This window comes from Epinephelus fuscoguttatus, linkage group LG11, assembly GCF_011397635.1.
Source record: "Epinephelus fuscoguttatus linkage group LG11, E.fuscoguttatus.final_Chr_v1".
Classification (NCBI taxonomy): Eukaryota; Metazoa; Chordata; class Actinopteri; order Perciformes; family Serranidae; genus Epinephelus; species Epinephelus fuscoguttatus.
Window position 1 is genome coordinate 8,062,979 of NC_064762.1, and position 23,368 is coordinate 8,086,346.

A 23,368-nucleotide genomic window follows, 5' to 3' on the forward strand; every position below is an offset into this window, starting at 1 on the left:
AAAATTTTATAAAAACTTTTCTCAGAATTTTGGGTTAATAATCTTGTTTAATCAGAAAACAGAGTATTTTTATGTTATTTATTTATTCATTTGATTTTTTTTTTTTTTTTTTAAAAACTGTTCTCAGATATTTTTTTCGAGACAGTGATTTCCTTAATTCGGAAAATCAAGACCAAAAATTTTTTCCATGAAAACTTTTGTCAAAATTCAATTAAGGAAAAAACAGAGCAGATTTTTTTCATATAAACTTTGGTCCAATTTTTGAAATAATTTCTATGAAACTTTTGTCAGAATTCTGAGATAATTGTTTCCCTAATTTAGGAAAAACAGAACAGAAAATTTTTACTCTCTATTTTTAATCTCTGAATTTTAGAATAATTACCTTGTAAATTCAGAAAAACAAGACCGGAATTTTTTCCCATGAAAACTTACATCAGAATTCTGAGTCAATTATCTTGTTAATTAAGGAAAAGCATAGCAGATTTTTTAAATAAAAACTTTTCTTCAAATTTTGAGATGATAATCTCTCAGTACAGACAAACAAGAACAGATTTTTTTGCTCTTGAATTTTTCTCTGTATCTTAAGATAATTACCTAATTTATTCAAAAAACAAGAGCAATTTTTTTTTCATTAAAAGCTTTTTTATTTTTCTCAAGTGAATCATGCCTCTGTAACAACAGTCTAAACCAAAGTCTGTTTAGGAGTATGCACACACAACACACACACACACACACACACACACACACTCGTACCACCATCACACAGTTAAGCAAACTATGAATTAATGAACAACTAAATCACACAAAATGGCCTCATGTGTTTTCAGTGCAGGAACATTACACATTGGGAACACATCACTGTCCAGATACAACAATTATAATTGCAAAATGCATCAAGGCAGAAATCTGTGCAGCGTCCAAACCTCCCTGTTTCAGACTTTATTGTCTTTAACTAAGCAGAAAAACATGCAGAGCAACAGACGGCTGCTGTTCCACCCATCTCAGGCTCATTTGGAGCAGTTAACATCCAAAGGTAAAATGTAGGTTTTTGTCAGTAAGTTGTTTTGAGTCTGTACCCGAGCGGTCGCTATGGCAACAGCAGGGCAGGAGCAGAGGCAGAGAGCCATGCAAGGGTGTAGGAGCCATTATGGATGGAGGATGGACGGGGACATGTCCTCTGCACATGATCACGTCTCAGTTCTGTCTGTTCACATCATAAATCATTATTTTCACGCTGTCAGTGCTGAAGTCAGCGTTGAGTCGAGCGGCTTTTAAAACCACTTCCTTTGTACTGTGTGTGAAAATCCACCTTAGGGTTACCCCCCTCCCACACACACACACACACACACACACACACACAAACACACACAGGGTTTCCTCTTGTTCACTTCCTAAATAGTTTCTAAACTGCATTTCTGTGTGAAGCACAAAGACCGCAAGTGTCACAGATGCCACACACCCTTATTTGTAACCGAGTGAGTCATCCTCTCAAACATACTCAATCTTCGGTGCAGCTACCTTCTTCCTCATCTCCCTGCACCTCCCTCCCTCTTCTCCCTCCCGTCCTTCCTCAGAGCGTCATCAGGTTGCCATAGCAACGGCCCGCCTATGGGAGACAGAGATCAGATCATTATGGACCATGGGATCCAGAAACTGAAGGACATGATTTTTTTTTTTCCTGCGAACACAGGAAGTGGGAACCCTTAACAGGAAAGCTTGAACTCAATCTTAGTTAAACACCCAGAGTTGCACGCCGTTGCTCGGCAGAGGGAAGTTCTGCTGCTGTGTGGCGTGAAAAGACAGCTCTGTTGATCCGTTTAAACCCCTTCAAAAACATAAGTAATGCATGTCTGCCATCTCGGCATGGTGCTAAAAATAAATGTTATAAGATATGCAAATGGGCTGTTTTGAGGTATAAACACGTTGCCCCAGGAAACGGTTAACCAGAACTTGCTCGCACACTTCTGAATTAATGGATCTGACAGACGTGGCAGTGATCGGCCTACTGAAAGCCCACAGTCAGGAAATCCAAATGTGCTCTCATTTTATTTATGGGTGGGGAAATCGAAGTGGGAAAAGTGCACTGCAGCATGTTCAAGTCGAGAGATGGAAGCACAAAATACACCAAGGAAACTGTTTTGTTTGATAAAGATCAAAGAGAATTGTTGGGAGAAAGAAGTGTGTTTACGAGCCCTCGAATCCAGGCTGCCTCTCCCTGCCCCTATTATTAGTGGGAGGCCGTGTGTGTGTGTGTGTGTGTGTGTGTGTGTGTGTGTGTTTGTACTGAGAGCCCACAGGGCTGCATTAAGCTGAAGTGACAGTGGGGATCTTTAAGATGTCTCCCAAAGTTTGCCATTGAGGGAGATCTTATCACTGAGCCCCCAAAAACAGACGAAGAGAGGAGAGGAGAGGAGAGGAGAGGAGACAATTGAAAGCGAGAGAGCAAGGCAGAGTACAGGTAGTGATATTTTTGGCTGGACCGCAGCAGCCCTGTAAACGTGAAAGTCTGTCGGTGAGTTACTGAATGATGGAGACACACCATTGGTCTGAGTGAGTGATGATGTCAGTGTTGCTGTTCCTTCATTGGCTGCTGCTCTTTTGAAACGAACAGACCGAATCACTGTGACGTTGTGCCGTCAACAATGGTCACTTCCAGGTAGAAAACTGGCAACTGTTTTGAATATGTGGAGATATGTGGAATCAGCAAACTTGTTTATTTCTGTTGCCTTTTTTAGCCGTAACTGGAACATTTCAAGATATATAGTTAAACATCATGATCTGACCTATCTGACATGGCTGTGCTTATTTTATGTACTGTGTCTCACTCTGAAGTTGTCGAAATCCGGCACTTGGACAGTGACTTGTGGCATCAGAAACCAACAAAAAAAATGTCGTCTAACGTCGGCATGATACGTGGCCAGTTGCTGTTATAGTTTAACGATTTTTTCCTAAATCTAACCATGTGGGTTTGTTGTTGAAGGAAAAAACATCAGTTTGCGGTGTTGTACTGACAAAGTGCTTTTATTTTGAAAGAGACTGTATGCAAATTGTACATTTCCTGTAAGAACAGAAGTGTATTTTGTAAACAGACAATGCATGTAACAGGCTGAAGTTGACACGGTGTCCCAGAACGTCAACAACCAACACACCCAGGGTGCCTTGCACGTCATATGTGGACATGGAAAATCCCTGACCAAATGTTGATATGTGACGATGTCACAGTGAGAGTATGTGTTAGCTGTGTTGCTTTGCTAGCATCTTTGATAAATCAAATCTACTAGCACGGAAGCTAAACAATGTAGTGGGCGTCATGGGAATATTGCCACTAGATCGCTAGTTGGCGTTGTTTATGGTTGGCGCTACGACAGTATCTGATGCAGCAAAGTCCGTGACTGATAGAATGCTGCCACCTTTTTTTAAACTTAAAATCCCTGAAGCGTTTCAAACACAGTCCAGTCACATACTCTCTAGTCTTTTTCCTTCTATGGCCAAAGTCTTGACTTACTTGACTTAATCCTCTTGGCCCCCTTGGGAGCATAGGGCGACCATGGATCTCCACCTCACTCTCTTCTGCGCGATGGTCTTCGCTTTTCGCCACGAGGTCCCTGTCTTGGTCAGTTCATCAAGCGTGGACCGCCTCCAGTTGGATTTTGGTCTCCCCAGCTTCCTCTTGCCTTGAGCATTATAGTCCAGAGCTTGTTTTGCTATATTTCTTGGATCCTTCCTAAGTGTATGGCCGATCCATCCCCACTTTCTGGATTTGATTTCATTGTGGATTTGCTCCTGATTCATGCGTCTCCACAATTCTACATCTGATATCTTGTTGGGCCGCCAAATCCTCAGTATGTATCTCAGACAGTTGTTAATAAACACTTGTAGTTTAACAATGGTTTCACAGCCATAGAGAAGGACAGATTTTATGTTTGTATTGAAGATTCTGATTTTGGTGTTTCTGGAGAGCTGGGAAGAGAGCCATACAGGTCGGAGTGTTCTAAAGGCATGTCTTGCTTTGCTGATGCGCAGCTCGACATCATGGTCAAAGTAAAGCCATCTTACCCTAGCCAGTCTCACTCCTCATGTCTTAACCCACCCAATGAGGGCAACGAGTACTGGCCAATCAGAGGCAGAATAGGGCAGGGCATGCCTTTGCCATAAAAGGAAAAAAAAATTGGCGTCCAGATAGCACAGTTAAGGTCAGAACTATGTGGCAATTTAAGGGTCAACAAGTGGCAATAGGTCTGCTGCAGACGCTTGAAACAGAGCAAGTCCATTATAGTCAACTGAAGCTCCACCTTAGTTGAATGTCATACGCCTCTCTCTCTGTCATCTGTCAAATAAAGGTGAAAAAGCCAAAAATTATTATGAAAAAAAAAAAGAAGTTGTCTTTGTATTCGCCGTTAGTGTAAATGGGTCTGACACTGCTCCACACACTGATTAAAGCTTACCATCGTTTATTGTGGGAACCCTCTTGTAGATATTAATGACCACCCCGGTCATAAATGTTGCCGTCATTGATCACAGAAATTCTTGAGCTTGATTGTAGCGAGTAACCCTGGCGACCATCGGAGTCGGGCTGATTGCTGCTGTGTTCCGCTGCCAGACGACCAAATGTGAGCTGGTTTGAGCCCAAGTTTGGCTGCAGATGTTGCAGATCTGGCTGGGTGCTGAGGGGGCAGAGCTGGGTCAGTTTCAGCTGGGACTCAGATCGTGTACTCAGTGAGCTGAGTGAGTGATGTCCCATTTACACCTGGTGTAAACATGCAATCTGTATCTGGATAACTTATCTGGATAGCTTATCTGACTCCGTGCTTGTACATTCACACCTGTTATTAATAAGTGAGATAATGTTCTTGCTATCGCAGATCTGTGATTTGAATATCTATACACATTAGTGAAGTGGAGCCTTGTTGGGCAGATTTGTTTCTTAAAGGCCCAAAAAAACTTTTTGTCAATTATCTTTTCAAAATGAGCACAAAATATTTTGCCAAACTTACATCAGATTCCTGTCTGATTTGTTTCGTTTGGCTCTTCTCACTGATTTGAAGTGGGTGGGGGTCAGTTGGCAAAAAAAGTGGCCACCAATCAGAATTTAGCAACATGTGAATTAAAGTCTGATGACAGTAATGTGCTGATGTTTCCAGCCCACTGTCAAATGATGGAGCCACACAGTCGGGACCGAGCAGATTTGCCTTTTTTCTTTTTAAAGTCTTGGAGTCATAAACTTTTAATAAATTACTAACAATGATTTTTCTCAAATTGATGCACATTTAGAATTTGGGGTGTCAGTGAGCATTCATTGCCCTCGTTGCTCCGGTGTTCATCACATTGTTGGTTCTCTTTGGTGCTAGTCAGCTTTTACTCCACTGATTCAGCATGTTGAATTGGCATTGGCGTTTTGTTGCTGCCCCTGTCCACAACAGTTCATTGTTTAGCTTTAGCATCCGTGCCGGTAGATTTAGTTTATCAAAGATGCTAGTAAAGCAACACAGTAAATAAAATAAGCACAGTAGAAACATAGGTCGGACAATCAAGTTTAACTATATATCTTTAAATGTTACAGTTACGCCTGAAAAATGGCAACAGAAATAAACACATTTGCCGATTCCACATATCTCCGCAATTCAAATTAAATGCAGGTTGCATATCAAAAGTGTTAGCGCGACGGAACAATGATTCAGTCGATTTCAGAATAGGTACTATCCCAGCACCCAACCCCCATTTCAAAAAAGTAGTTAGCTGTGTAAACAACAGACAACACAAAACAGGAACAACAGCTCTTAATGGAAAAAAAAATGGAAGACTGGACGATAGTGAAGTCCAGGCTTTACTGTGCACATATGTGACGGTGGAAATACGTGATTTAGACTCACCAAAGCGAAATATAAGAATCTTTTATGGCTGGCTAATATCACTTCAGCGTCCCCCTTAGCAGTGTGAATGCAATGAAGAAACAAAGCCTTTAAGCAGGATTTATACTTGTGCGTTAGCTCTGTGCAGAGCCACGCACGTGATTCAAAACACACATTAAACACACATTAAACATGGCTTAATAGAGACAATTTCAAACACAAGTACACAAATCAGCTTCACTATAACTCACAGCATTCACAGGCAAACACTTGTCTTTATCTGGACACATTTTCCAAACAATATGGTAATGTTATTAGCACAAGTCTATGGTATTTTACATTGTATAAATTAGCCTAGCAGCTAGCAGACTTTTCCTCTACTCATATGAAGCCAGGGACAACAGCAACATTTACAAAGGTAACATTACAAAATTCGGCTCCATTACAACTCACAAGGTTCACTGACAAAACAACTGTCTTATACTAAACACGTTTTCCAAACAAATACAACATGCTAACGTTATTAGCACAAGCCTATGGCATTTTACATTGTATAAATTAGCCTAGTGACTAGTGGAGATTTCCTCTGCTCATATGAAGCCAGGATAAATCACACACGGGACTTAAAATGCTATGTTTGTGGAGGCTTTATTGTCTTCACAATTTATTGTTTCTTATCTGTGAAATTAAAGTAAATAAAAGCTTTGTTTCCACTGAGGGAAATGGTTTCAGCTTACAGAAACAGACAGGAGGTCTGCGTCACTGTGACGTGTAGTTATATTTCTGGGGAGGTGCACGTCAGGATGGCGTAATGTGCTTGAAAAAAATATTACTTAATTAAAATGAAGTTTTGTGTTCCCGTTATGTCACCAGGATGCAGCTGAAAGATACAGTACATGCTATATATACTGCAGTGGTCATTCTGACAGGATTACAAGTCATAGATTGAAGCTAACGGTTAACGGGGTGAAATGGGGTAATATGCTGACATCACACACACACACACAGTTTGCACTTACTGTAAATACACAGACGTGTAGCCCAGAGACAGCGAGCGGCCTGGGAGGCGTCCATCCATTCATGATCCTTCATTCTTTAAATGGGGCTGCCATCTTGGCCTGTCTACCCAGAGGCCTCAGCCGGGCGGAGGGGTGGGTCAGCAATCATGTGTGTGACAGGAAACAGGCAGGCGTATTGGCTGTCAATCAAACAACCTCTTTATTTCCTCTCTCCGTTCTGTCTGTGTGTGTGTGTGTGTGTGTGTGTGTGTGTGTGTGTGTGTGTGTTTCCTTCACCGCTTTTCACTGTCTCTTTTTTTCTCACCCCGTCTCTCCCTCAAGTCTGACAAGCAAAAGATTTCCACTTACTTCAGAGAGGGAAAATCAGTGAGAGGGGGGTGTTACAGTCTCCCCGTCCTCTTTTACCATTCCCTCTCTTCCCCACACACACACACACACACTTTGTCTCATATGTCTGAAAGACAGCTAGCAGTGGTTTGTCATTGTAACACTTTAGTGGACTGTGTTTCCAAATCATCCCTTACACTTTTTCTGCAGACAGGCAGACACATAACATTCCTCAGAAGACGGGCGAGGAGAGAGAGACAGGAAGTTGTGCACTGGCTCTCTCCCTCTCTCTTTCCAAATGCAGCTGAGTGCTCCACACGGATCGATAGTAATCCTCGGTGGGAGCCGTTTATTTTGGAATGTGTGTGAGGCCCAGTGGGTGACAGAATCCACATTCACACTCACACATGCGTGCAACATTATAAATCTCGCTGCAGCTGGAGTCAGTGCTGCGCTCACACACATGAGCACAACGCCACACGCACTGCTGCAGACAAACTGACACAAAAACTTACGCGCACCGACAAGTACACACTCAGTGCGCTCAGGGCCTGACAAGCAAAGCCTCCTGTTGGGCTGGGCTCTCTGCTCTCCTCCACTGAGCAGAACTCACAGGGCTCCAGGCTGAAGGAGGGGACCCAGTGTGTCTCAACACTGTCCCCTGCCAAGGTCTCTGTTTCTGGGGATGGCAGCTCTCAGCAGCTGGCTAGGCTGGAGCTCTCTGTATGCTGACTCCAAGCCGCTGGCTGTCTGCTCCTGCCAGGAATTTATAATTCTACAATCACTGAGGAACTTTTTTCCCCTGACCAATATAAGCAGGGATTCAATTTTGGTATAATTCAGACACAGTGCAAAAACTACGGAAGCGTATTGCATTCACTGGATGAAAAAAAAATCAGCTCTGTTTTTCTGAATTAACGAGATTATTATCTCAGAATTCTGGAAAAAAAGTAAAAACAATTCTGCAATTTATGAGATTATTATCTCGGTAATTCAGAAAGAGAAACTTTTTTTTTTGCCATGAAAACTTCTCTCAATTCTAAAATAATGATCTCATTAATTCAGAAAAACAAGCGCAGAATTTTTATATATGAAAATTTTTCTCATAATTCTGAGATAATGATCTCGTTATTTTATTCTGAGGTGAGTTCCTTACGCTTCCAAAAAAATCTTTTCAGTTGGTGATATTTAAAAAAATTAAAGATCCAGTTACAGCTGAATTTAAGATGACAACATTTGGTGGTGAAATCAGCTCGTCTCAGCGGATACAGCAGACTGTGGCTAAATCCAAATGTCCAGACTTCACCACACTCGCAGAATCGCAGACTTTGCAGGCACATTCCCGGGAAGTTTGGGAGTGCTTAGGATTGTCCAAATTCAGAATGCAACCAGTCTACAAGAGGCCTCAAGCTGACTTTCTGCAGACTTCCAGAGAGTCTGGTTGGTGTGCAGACTTCAGCAGACTTTTTTTCAATAGCCGACTAAAAAAATAAAAACTTATGTGTATGTAAAACAGTCACTGTAGCCTGTTAAAATACTACTTGAATCATGTTGGCCAGAAGTAAAAATTCAACAACATCGTGAACAGAAATATGTAGACATATGGGCTGTAGAGGGAATCAAATTGCATTGTATCACTCCAGCCTACACAATAGGTTGGGCAGTGTAACGCCAAATATAAAGGCTAGAAAAGTGGCTGAAATGCAGCCAGAAGATCTTCTGAAGCAACACACCTAAAAAATTTATTTAGTCATAGGTCCATCCTTATTCACAAACACCTCTGTATGTGAATGTCTGCAGTCTGTTTGTTTTACAGAAATGTATTTTGTTCACTCACAAAACAGCCCTGTACATGAGACTGATATCTTGTTTTCTGCATGGACAGGTGAGCAGACAGAATGTGACAGCAGTTACAATGATTGTAATCGTCGCTCGAAAATTTCCATGGTAACGCGCTGAAACAGTCTCGTGGCCTGTCTATCAGTGGCTTGTGATCTCTGCCCTTGCAGCCTTTACGTGACGATGGTGAACTCATCACAGTACGTATGAATGAAGTTCGCGAGGGGTCAGTCCACAAGTCCAGAGGGTGGACATTGGGTTCAGACTGATATAGATAGATAGATAGGAGTAAAGGCTTCAGCAGTACCAAAGTTTTATGGTACACCAGATCATTTCAGCCTGTTCTCATTCTGAAGTCGTCACACCAAAAGCTGCCTTTTGCGGCTGTATGATTGGCCGCCGGTTGCACCTCCCTTGGTAGTATGATATAAGGTAAGTTCCACTGAGATCGATATCTCATTTTCAAGAGAGACCTGAGTACATAAATAAAGACATAAAACAACCAATTCAAAATAAAACAATATAGTCCAATGTATATATTTTAAAAAAGAGTAGTATTATACAATATTGAGTCAGTTAAAACAAGTTAAAAGAGTTAAAAGTGTCAGAGTCCATCAGCATCTCCATGGCCTGCGTAACCGTAAACTTTTCCGTAGGCACTGACATTTTCATGCATTTCCATCAACAGCATCTTCCTCCGGTTTCCAGTGAATCTTCTTCGTTTGTCTCTGTTCTGTTTCACAAGATGTGTAACAGCACCCCCTATCTTATACTGTTGAGTTTTCCCTAAGTCCAAATGCCAAAAAGTTGCTGTGTGTTGGGCTGCACGGCAATAAAAACCCAGAGCTTAGCTTTTATCAGCTGCCGAGCAAAAAAACGGAACCTTGTAGAAGACAAAAGTGGATACAAGAAATAAAACGTGAGGCTTCAACAGGAAAGAAATTGTGGGATCCTGACATTCGGTATGCCTATGTGTGCAGCAAACACTTTGTCAAACCCTTCAAATGTATTTTTTAGAGTAACAGTTAACTGTATTTATCTATGTTAAGCTAAAGCATTGACAGTTTGAATGCAACTTCTGTTATAATTGTGCCCAACGCTCCGTGATTCAAGCAGTCCATGCCAGTGGTCTGCTCTAGCACTTCTATCAATCTACCAGCATGTAGAGGCATGTCTCAAAACAACAACGTGTGCCGGTAGTAGGAGCAGGCTGACGGCTGAGCATGCCCAAATGCTCATCTTCTTAAAAAAGAATCTCCACATCATATTTTTTCCAAGACGAGCAAGGTAAGGAGAAGGGACGCTGAGGTAGACCGGCAATATTAAGCTTATCAATACACTGTTGCCTCTCTGGTAGGCATAGCGTGCTAAAATGATCCTCTGCCATGTTATTATTAGCTACTTATTAGCTAGCTATAGCTACTAATTTTAGCTAGCTAGGTAGCAATTCAGTCGTGGAGACTGAAGGCGCTGCTGCAGAAGCAGAATGACTGCGAACGAGCGAAGAAGCGGAGAGGAAAGCGGGCCTCGTTTCCCCTTTGGGGGCGTGGCTTTCAGATTATGACGCATTGCACTCTGTCTCTATACTCTGTCTCAAACTCTGAACGGTAAAAGTAGGCAGCACTGATTTCTCACCTTAAATGTTTTCAGAAACATATTTTAGCTTAATGTTTATCTGTAATACGAGATCTTTTGTTGCTAGCTGGCCGCCATATTGTTTTTTGGACAGGCAACTCGTATTACGTCACCAACCTGCATTTATTTTGGTAGCTGTAGGTTTTCTACCCTTTGATGCCACAGTCCTTTCTCCTCTATCGTCTCTGGTCATGTTGCACCAATTTCAGAAGTATCTGCATCTTTCTCCTGCACAGACAGACTAGCTTTATGAAATACCATCTTTCCAGCGAGAAGTACTTCTTTAAATGATGCCACATCCTGAGAACAAAATGTCAGATGGGATTAAACAGCATGCAAGAACTTAAAAAAAAGCTCACCAGCTACAGAAGTTAACGAACTAATCCAATACATCAGAAAGCCTTTAACGCCACCTATTTCACGAGGATGTGTGGATGAACTTTGCTGTTCCACTGTGGTGAACGAAGCAGAGCCAAGTTGTTAAAAACATCATATCTGTTTCTCATACCTTCTTTTGTGACCATGTTGCTCCATTCACACGTTTACCAATTAACACCCATCTCCTGCACATGAAAAAAGAAATCACTGCAAATAGGCTTTTACATTTTCAGAGAGGATGCTGTGAAGGACTCGTACTGAGGTCCAACAATCACAGCCTCAAAACCTCAGGAGGGTTTGTTTGGCAGCACGCTGTGAGGGCTTGTCTGGGCTTGCTGTCGGACTTTTTGGTGGATCAGTTTGGATCTCTGGGCAGAAACGTTCCCCTCAGAGGCAGCCAGGCAGGCCCACACACTACACACATACACACACACACACACACACACACACACACACACACACCTGTGCTCCGCCTGAGTGCATTGCATTATCTGAGGCAATCTAGCAGCACCTCGAATCCTGCTGCCATTTCTGCGGGGCAAAGTGAGAGCAGTAAAAATGACCAAAAGCAGGGAAACGAGCATAAAGTTGAAAAACGGTCATTTTCAACATAAAATCGCACGGTGTGGAACGAGACGCTGCAGTAAACACTGATGAGGAAATTGATCTTTGCTAACATGAATCCATTTAGTTAATGCTTTTACACTGAATGAGCAGTGCAGGGTTTGAATTGAGATCCATTTTGGATATTATTTCAAACCAATTTTACACCACACTGTTATAAAATATCATTGTATCACATGAGTGATGTAACACTGTGTTGCTGATATCCAGATTTTAAATACAAGGTTAATGCTCAAGTCACTTTAATATCTCGTCTACACCAATCTTAGTGCATATATGTTGGGTTTTCTAAGCATGGGAATTGTGTGTCATGTTCGATGTCTCCAACGTGCTGGAAAACGGGGTTAGCTGACAGTAAAAAGCAGCATGGAGGCCAGTGGAAATGTTCCCGTGGCGACTCAGTGCAGATGAATTTGAAACAATGTTCGAGAAATGCTTGGACGGAGACAGACGGAACACATGGCTGAGATGACAAAGATTCACAGACGTTAGCGACAGTCATGCCGAATAAAGGGGCAAAAATGAGCATTTTCACCCACGAATGGATTACTGAACAGTCCTACCAGGCACAGACCCAGGGGCCCAAAGTGTCAGGGGCCCCCCCTGGTTTTCACCTGCAAAATGTTGCTGAAATTAAAACGTATTGACCAGGAAGACTCAAAATGACCACAGAGAGATGTAAAAGAACTTCAAAGAGACACTAAATAACTACAAAAACAGGCAAAACAGCCAAAAAGAGACAGAAAAACTACAAAAAGATGCAAAGAAACTACAAAGAGACACTAAATAACTTACTAAGGTAAGAAGGTGCTGAAGAGCTCCTGTACCAGCAGCAGAGGAGAGAGGCTGCTGGTGTGGTGACTGCTGGTCCTGCTGCCTCTCAGCCTGGGATTTTTGTTGTCTTTTTTGCTTGATTTATTTATTGATAAATCACATGGATTTGGGTGTTTTAAAGGTGTCTTGTGTGATTATTTTGGGTCAGTGGTGGAGTTGTTTGTCCCATAAGGCTGCCCAAGGGTGGAGCGTAACACCATGAACAGATGCAAATAAATTGCAGACACAAAATAATGACAAAAATAGGCAAAACAACCATAAAAATATTAGATAAGTCCTAAAACAGGCAAAGCAACCAAAGAGAGACACAATACGACTACAAAGAGATGCAAAGTAACTGTAAAGACATACAAAATAATGACAAAAATATGCAATACAACAACAAAGAGTAAATAAATACAAAAAGACACAAAATAATGCAAAACAGGCAAAACAATCAAAGACACAGAAAACTACAAAAAGATGCAAAGGAAACTGCAAAGAGACACTAAATATGGACAAATGTATGCAAAACAACCACAAACACACAAAATAGGACCACAAAGAGGTGCAAATAAACCACAAACAGACACAAAATAATGACAAAATTAGGAAAAACAACCCCAAAGAGACAAAAAACAACAGAAAGAAGGCAAAACCTCCATAAAGTCTATGTGTCTTTCTCCTGTGTGGTAGAGGTGGTGGGGCCTTTTGCCTATCTGCACCCAGAGGCCCTTGTCTCATGATCTGCCCATGTGTCCACCTGTGTGTCCTCTTTCCATCACTGCCGATCGGAGCTGGAGATGATTAATACCCATGACTACTGCGGAGTCGTTTGTCTGGGAACGAATGTAAAAGTATCTCCACACTGCTCATCTGTAGTGATCCAAGTGTGCTGCAGCCGCGACATAAAAAGTTGTTTGGAAAAACGTCATATGAACTCTGTTTTTAGCCTCACTGTAGCCTGTAGCTCTGACTGCTTCTCTGTGCTCCGCATTCATGTGTGCGCGCTTGCGCGAGACCAGCAAAAGCATGAGCTTTGCTTACCCGTGTTTACACACGCGTACCGCAGGAAGACAGCTGTAACCACAAAGCTAAAAGATAATTTGCACTACGGTCTTTTAGCAAAGGACAGCCCAACATGTCTGAAGACTTTGGAATTGAGGAGGAACAGCATTTCTTTGTTGAGCCGTTTTTGTTTGAGCCCGAGTATACAGACGGAACTCAGGCTACTGGACGAAGCAGCTGCCGCAGCTCATGAGCCTAACCCTCAGCCAGCTGCAGAATACCGGAGTCGAGCACTGGAAACCTGGTGGTGTAGTTGTTTCAAATGCAAAGCAGTGCCAACGGATGAGGAAAGTCTTTGCTGCTCAGACTGGGGATTGGCGATGCCTGCACTTGAGAAACTGGACATCAGTACTGACGAGACTGCTGCTCTTCAGAAACCGTGCATCACCCTGAGCGCGGAGCACAGAGAAGCAGTCAGAGCTACAGGCTACAGTGAGGCTAAAAACAGAGTTCATATGACGTTTTTCCAAACAACTTTTTATGTCGGGGCTGCAGCACACTTGGATCACTGCACGGATGAGCATGTTGGAGATATTGTGTGGTTTCAATTTTGCGTTCTTGGACGTTAGTCTGGGGCGCTGTCAGCCATTAGGTGTGCTAGCCGCTCCCCCTGCCGATCCCCGCAAGGGATGTGAGGACTCTAAAACTTCACCAGAGCCTTCCTCAGCATGAGGGTGAGTAGATAATGGCTGAATTTTCATTTTTGGGTGCACTATCCCTTTAAAGACAACAGCCAGATGTTGGTGTGTTTTTTGTCCAGAGGAAACACGGGGCCTTTCCTCCAGTCTGATACGGCACCTCTCTATTATCAGATGATATATGTAACCACGGAGCAACTGTAGTGCCCTTAAAAAGTTGAGTAAGGATAGAATAATGGTGCAGCAGGGGCATATGCTGTATGTTGCTCCACAGGCACATGGGACCTGACCACTCAACTATCTGTGGGCTTTGCAGTAGTCAGCAATACAGACATATCCTCAGCAATACACCCTTATCCTCACGCACTCCAGCCAGCTCAGTAGTGTACCTCCTTCAGTGCAGTATAATCACCTCTTGTGACAACATCCCCGGCTCCTCGGGAGTCTATCTACCTCCTCAAATACCCTCACACCATAAGATAAAGACATTAGAGACTATGGGATTTGGAGAGAGTAAAGAATTGGGTCTACAGTCTGTGATGCTCAGTGATACGGACCTGGAACGCATGGCAGTTTGGGATCTCTCCAACAGATACCATCAAATGAGCAGAGCAGAGCGGCAGGGCAGACGGGAGCAAAGCTCAGCGTGTTGCTGAGCTGGTTAGGAGGGTTTCTGTTGTCTGTAGCTGAGCTGCCGCCATGCAGGGGGAAAAAAGGAAATGCGTTTTAAAACAAAAAGAAAAGAATCATCTGCGAGACTCCATGTGGGACTGGTGAGAGTCATATGGCATGTTTGCTGGGAATGAGCAGCTGTGAATAACTTTTACAACGATGCGCACAATCGGATTAGCATAGCATTGAAATTAAAGGTCAATAAGGGAAGTGTTTCGTGCCAAATGTCTCCTCTGTGGATCTCTAAACGAGCTGTTTCCTCCCCACTGTTGTGTCGTCCCTCACACTCTCCCGTCCGTCTCCTCTCTGTCTTTCTCCTCCCTCACTCGCTGTCCCTGGGTGGGATGAGTCATCGAAGAGAGAGAAGAAAAGCGAGGAGAGGAGGTGTATTCGTGTGTACTGTATATGTGTGTGTGTATGTGTGTGTGTGTGTGTGTGTGTGTGTGTGTGTTTGTGTGCGCGCATGTGTTGTGTCATTCCTCCTGAGGTGCTGTGCCCTTCACACTCCTTCTCAGCTTCATGTCAACCTTGCTGCTAGAGTGCAGCAAAGGTACACACACACACACACACACACACACACACACACACACACACAACTTCACTCAGATATCTTTAGATATCTCTATACGTCTGGACATACATTACAGTCTCATTCTTCAGACATGTTTTGGGGTAAAAACTTCACAAAGACGCTGCGTTAAACCTCACCATTGTCTACATATTTCTCCTGTGATAGGATAAAACCACCTACATGGTGACCACCTACGTTTTGTTCCTTGTACACAATGAAGTCACCCACAGGGGTTTTACTGTTGCTATCCTCAACAAACAGGCACGATGTAACAGGGATACCTCTCGTAACAACTTTCAACCTTCAATTTCACATTTAAAAATGCTTCAACACACTGAGATCATTTCGTGTCTTCTATTTTATTTGAAGGAGGCAACAGATAGCATCTTTTCCTAAATATATCATTATGAAAATAATGTGGGTTTCACAGGGTAGTGGCCACAGTAAAATCAGACTATCAGCGTTTACATATGTTACTTAGTGGCTTTGCAATCTTTCTAATAAGCTTCTGCCACCGGTGCCGAAATTTCACTGAAAAAATCTGCTTTACGGCAGGAAACGCGTCATGTATTGTGAAATTGGTCGGTCAACCAATCAGGGACTGGAGCTGGTCCTTATGAGGAGCTGGGAGTGAGATAGTTGAGTCACAAGCACAATGGCAGACGGACAAAGTTTGGAGACAAGTGAAAAACAGCCTAGCAAAAGAAAAGGAGCTCCTCTGTGTGAGGAGGCAAAGAAGAGCAAAAAGGAGAGTGATGAAAGAAGAGGAAAAACAAGAGTAAACCTCAGTCAGGCGTTCAAGAGATGGAGGGAGCTCCGTGACCAAAGAGGCTTCAAAACCGACGTCCAGCTAGCTTTCTTTCTAATGGATCAGTAAGTAACATGGCTAAATGTTAGCTAGACCAGAGAGGACTGGACTGTACTGGCTGCTAGTTCATTCCTAGCTGGCCAGCATCGCAAATCGCCGCAACCAGGGAGCGGGTAGCGAGTGTTGGTCGGCTGACATCCTGGTTGCCATTCTACTGCAGCCCTCGGACAGTGATACCCCCCTCCCTTCCTTCTGTTCTCCTCACGGAGGCAGCTATCCACGGACATCGCCCAGCTAAGTTACGCCCAGCTAAGTGAACACTGAACTTTGTTTCCCATTCAATTTGAGCTCCAACCGGCCGCATGGTTTCCATACGGTACCGTTCATTCTAGAATGGGGACTGTTTACATGTGCATATTGGTATAATTCCACTGCGTCTACTGTTATTAAGAACATGGCACTCTTAAATACTTGATTCTGATTGGTCAATCAACAAAATTCTGCGGTGCTTATTTCTTGAGGTATCACCGCTGCTCTGCTGCTCCGTTGATAAGGAGCCATTGCCATAGCAACGGCCTTAGACTGAGGAGCATCAAAACCAGTTAACGCTGGTACACACAGCTCTCCCAAGCTGGTCTGGAGAGGAGGGAGATCATGTCGGTCACTGGCCATAAATGTGAGGGCAGGCTTTGCACCTGTCGGGAGTTATTTTTCAACAGTCACCTGCTCACTATACATTATCCCTTACGTGTCCACTGTTGTTTGTACTGATACTGTACATATTGGTATAATTTACTGTGAGTTGTTTGTACTGGTACTGTGCATTCTGCTATAATTATTTGCATTACTATTTGTTTTTTCTTCAGATAAATCTGATAATTGTTGCTCGGTCTCTTTACTCATTTATTTAGTAGAGTGTCCACACACCTTCTCATTCTACATATACACAGAGGTATACTGGTGGCTTTACAGCCTACATTTTATTGATTATCTCTGATCCCCACGGTCAATTTGGTCATTGCGACAGGGCAACGCAACACCACTGACGCTAGGTGGCGCCAAGCTAAAAAAAAAAAAAACTCCGAATCCTATCTGTTGCCTCTTGAACACTTCAAAGTCGGGCTGCCTCCTAACAGTTGACCAAATGTCCGTCGACCAGTAAGATCATTAGTCTGCACAATTTCATTGGTCGCTGGGTACTATTTAACAATAACAGTACACAGCTGCATACTATACTGATGTGAGAGGGTGGCTTTCATTTGTCAGTGCCAAACTGGAGGTCACTGGCCAAGTCTTGGTTTTCAGTGACTTCGAAATGAAACCGTAAAATGACTGTTTTTGTCAATGGAGTCTGGGTTTGAAGAGAGCATGGATAACTTTTATTTTTAGTTCAATTCATTGTTGGAAAGGGCTGTTTGTGAAGTCCTGAGCATACGACTGGATAAATGAGACTTGGATTATACTGCACGAGTTGTGTGAGAGTTTGTAAACTGATGTTTTTTATGTAGTTTTGCCGTTGTTAAATCCCTTTGACTTCATGCCTGTGGATATTCTCATTCATCCAGGTCATAGTTATCTCAAGGCAATTGAATCGAACGCAAGTGGACTTGGTTTTGTCTTAGAAGACGTTTCACCTCTTATCCAAGAGGCTTCTTCAGTTCATGCTTGTCTGACTAGGCTGGAACTAGTCTGACAAACTGGTGTGGAAGCAACCAGGTATTTAACCTCTGGGGAGGTCTTCACAAGGCCAATGATGTCACTGGTTCGTTAGTGCTCCAATGGTGTGCATGGTGTGTATCGTTGATACACCATTGGAGCACTAACGAACCAGTGACATCATTGGCCTTGTGAAGACCTCCCCAGAGGTTAAATACCTGGGTGCTTCCACACCGGTAAGAGGTGAAACGTCTTCTAAGACAAAACCAAGTCCACTTGCGTTCGATTCAATTGCCTCGAGACCCTTTGACTTCAATTAATCAACACTTTTCCCCAGTTTTGGATTCTTCGTTCATGAGGTGAGTACCTGATAAGCACCTGGACATTTAGGGGGTGAAGTCTTCCTTTAATGCTGTAAAATAATTTGGGATTTAAGGATTTAATAGAAGCCACTTCTCTTATAACACAGGTTATATAAGACAGTGTGACAACAGGACTCTCATGGCAGATTATTTGGGCCCTAAATAGAAGACAAGGACATAAACACCTAAAATATGCATCAGTCATTTCAGGAGAGCCGATACATCTTTGTCACATCACCACCTGTATCGTTGTCCACTTCTGACAAACTGGCCAAGATGAAATTTATCTGTCCTGTCAGGGTGGTGATGGATTAGCAGAGATATTTTCAAAATGACAAAGATGCAAAAAAAAGGTGATGATATAACTACAATAACATTTCCAGGGAACGATGTTTGGGCTAGTTGTGAGTGAGTGTGTGAGTATGTGGTACCATCAAAGAAAAAAAATGATGAAATAAAGTACTTATAAACGTGAGTAAGCCACGTACAATGACTTGATGACAGACCCAGTGCAACTCGCAGTAGAAATGGATGAGCTGCTCAGACGGAGCTGTTTGGGGGGAAAAGTGAAAAACTTGGACGAGTGTCAGTGTTTGTCCACTAGTATATACAATGTCCAGCTGGTCGGCTGGGGAAACTGTGGAAGACATCACATCCCTCCTTACAAACAAATAAAAATACTTTAGTGCACAATTTGTAATTTTCAGCTGCTGGGAATTTTTCGATTAAAGCCTAGTTCACATTATACGATTCTCACCTCAGATAGTCTGCCACGACGAGTCCTCATGTGTGAACAAGCCTATAAGCAAGACGCCCCCTCATTTGCGACTGGGACTGGATATCTGGCATGCTAGAAAACTGGAGAAGTCTGACACGACTGACAAAGAGCATCAGCCAATGAGAGGCGGGATACGTCCCACACTCAAAAGATTATGATAGTCTCCGCAACGCAAAATCAGGGTAAAAATCGTGTAATGTGAACTAAGCTTAAGACAATAACCAAAGACAGAGTTTGATGACGTCGTGACATAGTGTGGGATCATGGGAGTTGTTGCCTTCATTGTTAAACAACCGCCATTTCTGATTTAATTCAAGTTAGGATCCCTTCAGTGTTCATTCATCAGGGTTTTTTTTTACCATGACCTGAATTATCTGCAGAGGTCTCGCCCTAACAATGAACCCCACAATTACAACAGGTAAAACAATGAATAAAGTTTCACTGTAAAAATCAGTATTTCTCCAAAGCTCCTTCGGGGCCAATGGACGTCGGGGGGAGCTGCTAGCTGCGGTTCTGCTAACATTAGCTCTGCTTGTTTTTAGGTTAAGATTTCTTCAGTGTTCTGTAACGATCTAATACAAAACTGGGACTCTGGAGCACAAAACACCAAGAACAGTTTATCAAATCCAAATCATTATTTAGGAAGTGAGGGTCAAAAACATGAAGACAGTCAGAGAAGGCAGAAAAGCTCATTCAGGGAGATCACACTAAAGCAAAAGAATCAAGCATGAGGAAAAGGCGGGAGAGCATGAACACACTACGGCGACAATGACAATCTCGTAACTGAATGGGGGAAACACTAGCTATGTTTCCATCCAAAAGTGATTCCAATCATTGGGAAATGCGCATTAAAAGAAATACTAATCCTGTGTGTTTCCATTAAATGTACGGACTTTGGTGAAAACTACGAAACTACGAGTTTTCCGCAGAGCCGGAAACAAAACAAGTCTCGCATTCTTCTTATTCTATGTTTTCTGGCGGTTGGCAACCAGCTTGTAAAAGCATTACCACCTTCCCAACATTTTTTCGAATCAACCAAAACCCGGCTAAAGCGAGCGTATTTTAGTTTGTGCAAATCAGGGGATTTTAATTCGAATTTTGGCATTTCCATCATAATTTTCTAATGCAATACTTCTAGATGCACATCTAAACAGGCTGATGGAAACATGGCTACTGAGTCTAAAATACACAAGGGCTGATCACTAACTACACACAGGTGAGTGGAACAAGACACAGGTGAAAATAAACACTAAACACAGGAAAGAACACATTTAAAAAAAAACAGGAAGTGGACACAAACACATGAACATAAACTTGACAGAATATCACATGGTCATCATTCACAACACATTCAGTTTTGCCACTAGCTTAATTGACCCTTTGCGAAGCCTCTCCCTGAAACAGTCACTGTCCAATCCTACGTTAGCAACGGTGTGTAGCAACCGAGAGGTCCGTCAAGCTTTCAGCAGAAGCTAATATGCCAAAGCGGCGTGCATACGGTACCTGCAAGTCCAACACCTGATAACCAAAAAGTGTCGAAGGTGGTGTTGATTTTTTTCCCCTTCCCCAAGCCCAAGACCCAAGGAAGATATGGCTAAAACAGTGTGGAAGACCACACGAACAGCTGAATCCAGCAAAGATCAATAAAAACACCTACGTTTGTTCCAAGTTAAGATGCTAACTAACGTTAGCTAACGCTAGCTTTGTCTGCTAGTTTAGACAAAATTAGAAAACAAAGACATCTCAATATTAATAGAAGTTACTTATGTTTAAACTTTAAGTCGAGTCACTGTGTAGTAGGCAAAAGAAATACTAGTAACATTAATTGCTAGACAGTGACACGTTCTGACATACTGATGTCTTTTAGCATTTTGTGAATGGACGCCCTACACCTGACTATCCCAATCCTGTAGCTGCTCTCCCTTCGTCTGCTCCAAGGAGGGAACATAACTCAACATTAACTTAAATTTAAACCGTATATTGACTTACCCTGCTGTACAAGAACATTCTTTGCCCTTCAAGTGAAGTGTCAATACATGGGGTGTCTGACGCTTGCATTGCGACTGGTGAGCTTTTCCCTCTATTTTAGTGTTCTCGTGATTTATACTCCGCCAGCGGATGATATTGTGAATGTAGCTCTCACATGCATATTGAAGACCTTTCTGTCTGCTTCTCTCTGATATCTCCGAACAGTTTTTCCAGAAATTCAATGTTATTTCCTTTGATATCACTGAAAACTCCATATTTCTTATGCTAGGAGCGAAAGCTTGACAGACATAGCAACAGTAACTAAGGGGGGCGGGGCTTAGCAAAGTCAATTATCTGCAGAGGTCTCTTCCTCTCTAAAAGAAATGGACCTGGTAATTAAAAATGGTAAAAACACTGAGTAAAGCAGTTTCACGTTAAAAATCAATGTTACCTACAGGATACCTCCTTATTCTACTACAGAAACCCAAATAAGTTGGCACCTGGCTGGAGGGAGATCACCACGAAGATGAATGTTTCTGGTAAGAACTGTGTGGGATGCTAGCATGCTAGCTTGTTTTACAAAGTGGAGATGGTAGTATGGTGCAGTATGGGAGCTACAACAAGGATACCTATAAGTTATCTACGATAGTGTTGTTGAATAATAAAGAAGTACATACTCAATGATCTTTTCAGGGGTTACTGTGAGACCACAGCTGCTGGGTCAGTGGTTTGTTTACATGACGAGATGGAGTCTCATATTTGTCAGATCCAGAGTGGACAGAGAGTGTCCAGTGTAATGCAATGCGGCGCGATAGTCTTCCAACACCATGTCCAGTTAGGACAGTTAGGACACGGTGTTGGAAGCTGCCGCTTGGGTGATACCTACATACACATCAGCAGTGCTTTCTGGTCATCTATTTCCTGTTTACTGACTCTCAGGTGACCAAACACGAGATGTACAACATCCATCATCAACCCTCATTTAATCTGAAGACTGATAATTTCACACAACATCCACATCAACATTTCCTGTGCAGCTGTGGCTGCTGGAGGCGAATCACTCCAAGTACTCAATGATAGGGAGTCTGATCTGACTGGACCGCCGCAGAGCTGTCCAAAGAGACAGACAGACAGACAGACGGATGGACGGATACAGAAAGAGATGGACACTCCAGCTCTCCCTCTCTCAGACAGCCAAAGTGGATCGGCTCGAAGATATTTGGCTCTCATTGGCAGTGACAGGTCGGCCTGTGCTGCGGCGGAGTCGCGGCTCAGTCCCATTCAGACCCGGCTCATCGCCCAAACATAAATAAAATAAATAACCACAGAGCGAACACTTGGACATCATTAGTCGTGCACGGCCGCAGACACCGGCTCATATTCACACAACTGAGCTTTTAAATCCTCACTGTGCAAATACACACATGGATACACATGCAACACACACACAAACACACACATTAAGCAAGCAGGCAGTGTGCAGCCCTCCAGAGTGCTGTACTGTCATTTCCATAAATACTCTTAAAAGGTGCAGCCAAAACCATGTAAGGGTGCGATTGCCTCTCGGCTAGGAACGCACAAAAAAGCTCTTTTCTCTTTCAAGAGACTGTAGGAGAGGATGACCCACTTAATCGAACAATTTGGAGCGCCCGCAAATGTGCGTGTGTGTGTGTGTGTGTGTGTGTGTAAAAAGGCCTCCCAGTGCCGGGAGACAAACAATAAACAAAACCAACGAGCTTATGGTTTTGCAGAGACATGGCGTGATGGCTGTCTTGCAAGAGTTACTTGTGTGTGTATTTCTGTGTGTGTGTGTGTGTCTGTATGTGTGTGTGTCTGTGTGTGTGTGTGTATTTCTCTGTGTGTGTGTGTGTGTGTGTGTGTGTGGAGAGGGTATGTGCTCTACATTTATGAGTCACAGTTTTATATCACCATCTATTGTGCAGGTATGTTTAACCCTTTGAGCTCGTAACAGAACAGTGGTCCACCAGTGCTTCCAATGGTATTTTGGCTTATTATGATGTCATTTCCTGGAGTATCTTCAAATGTTTTATTTCCCTAAAATCTGTATATCCTACGGTCAACAGTTATGTAAGTCAGTAAACTGTGTTAAACTGCAATAATTGATAAAAGTTTTGAAATTTGTCAAATTTTCTAAAAAAAAAACAAAATAAAACCCCAAAATGATCAGATACAACTTTATTGTTGTTGTTTACACTGAAATTCATTCTGCGTCCTTGGACTGCTCCACTCAAGAAGTTCACCCACAAATTGGACATACCATCATGACCATGGAACACATCACATAGTCGATTTTTATTAGCAGCACACTGCTTTTGGTTTGGCAGCAGGATACACTGATGTAT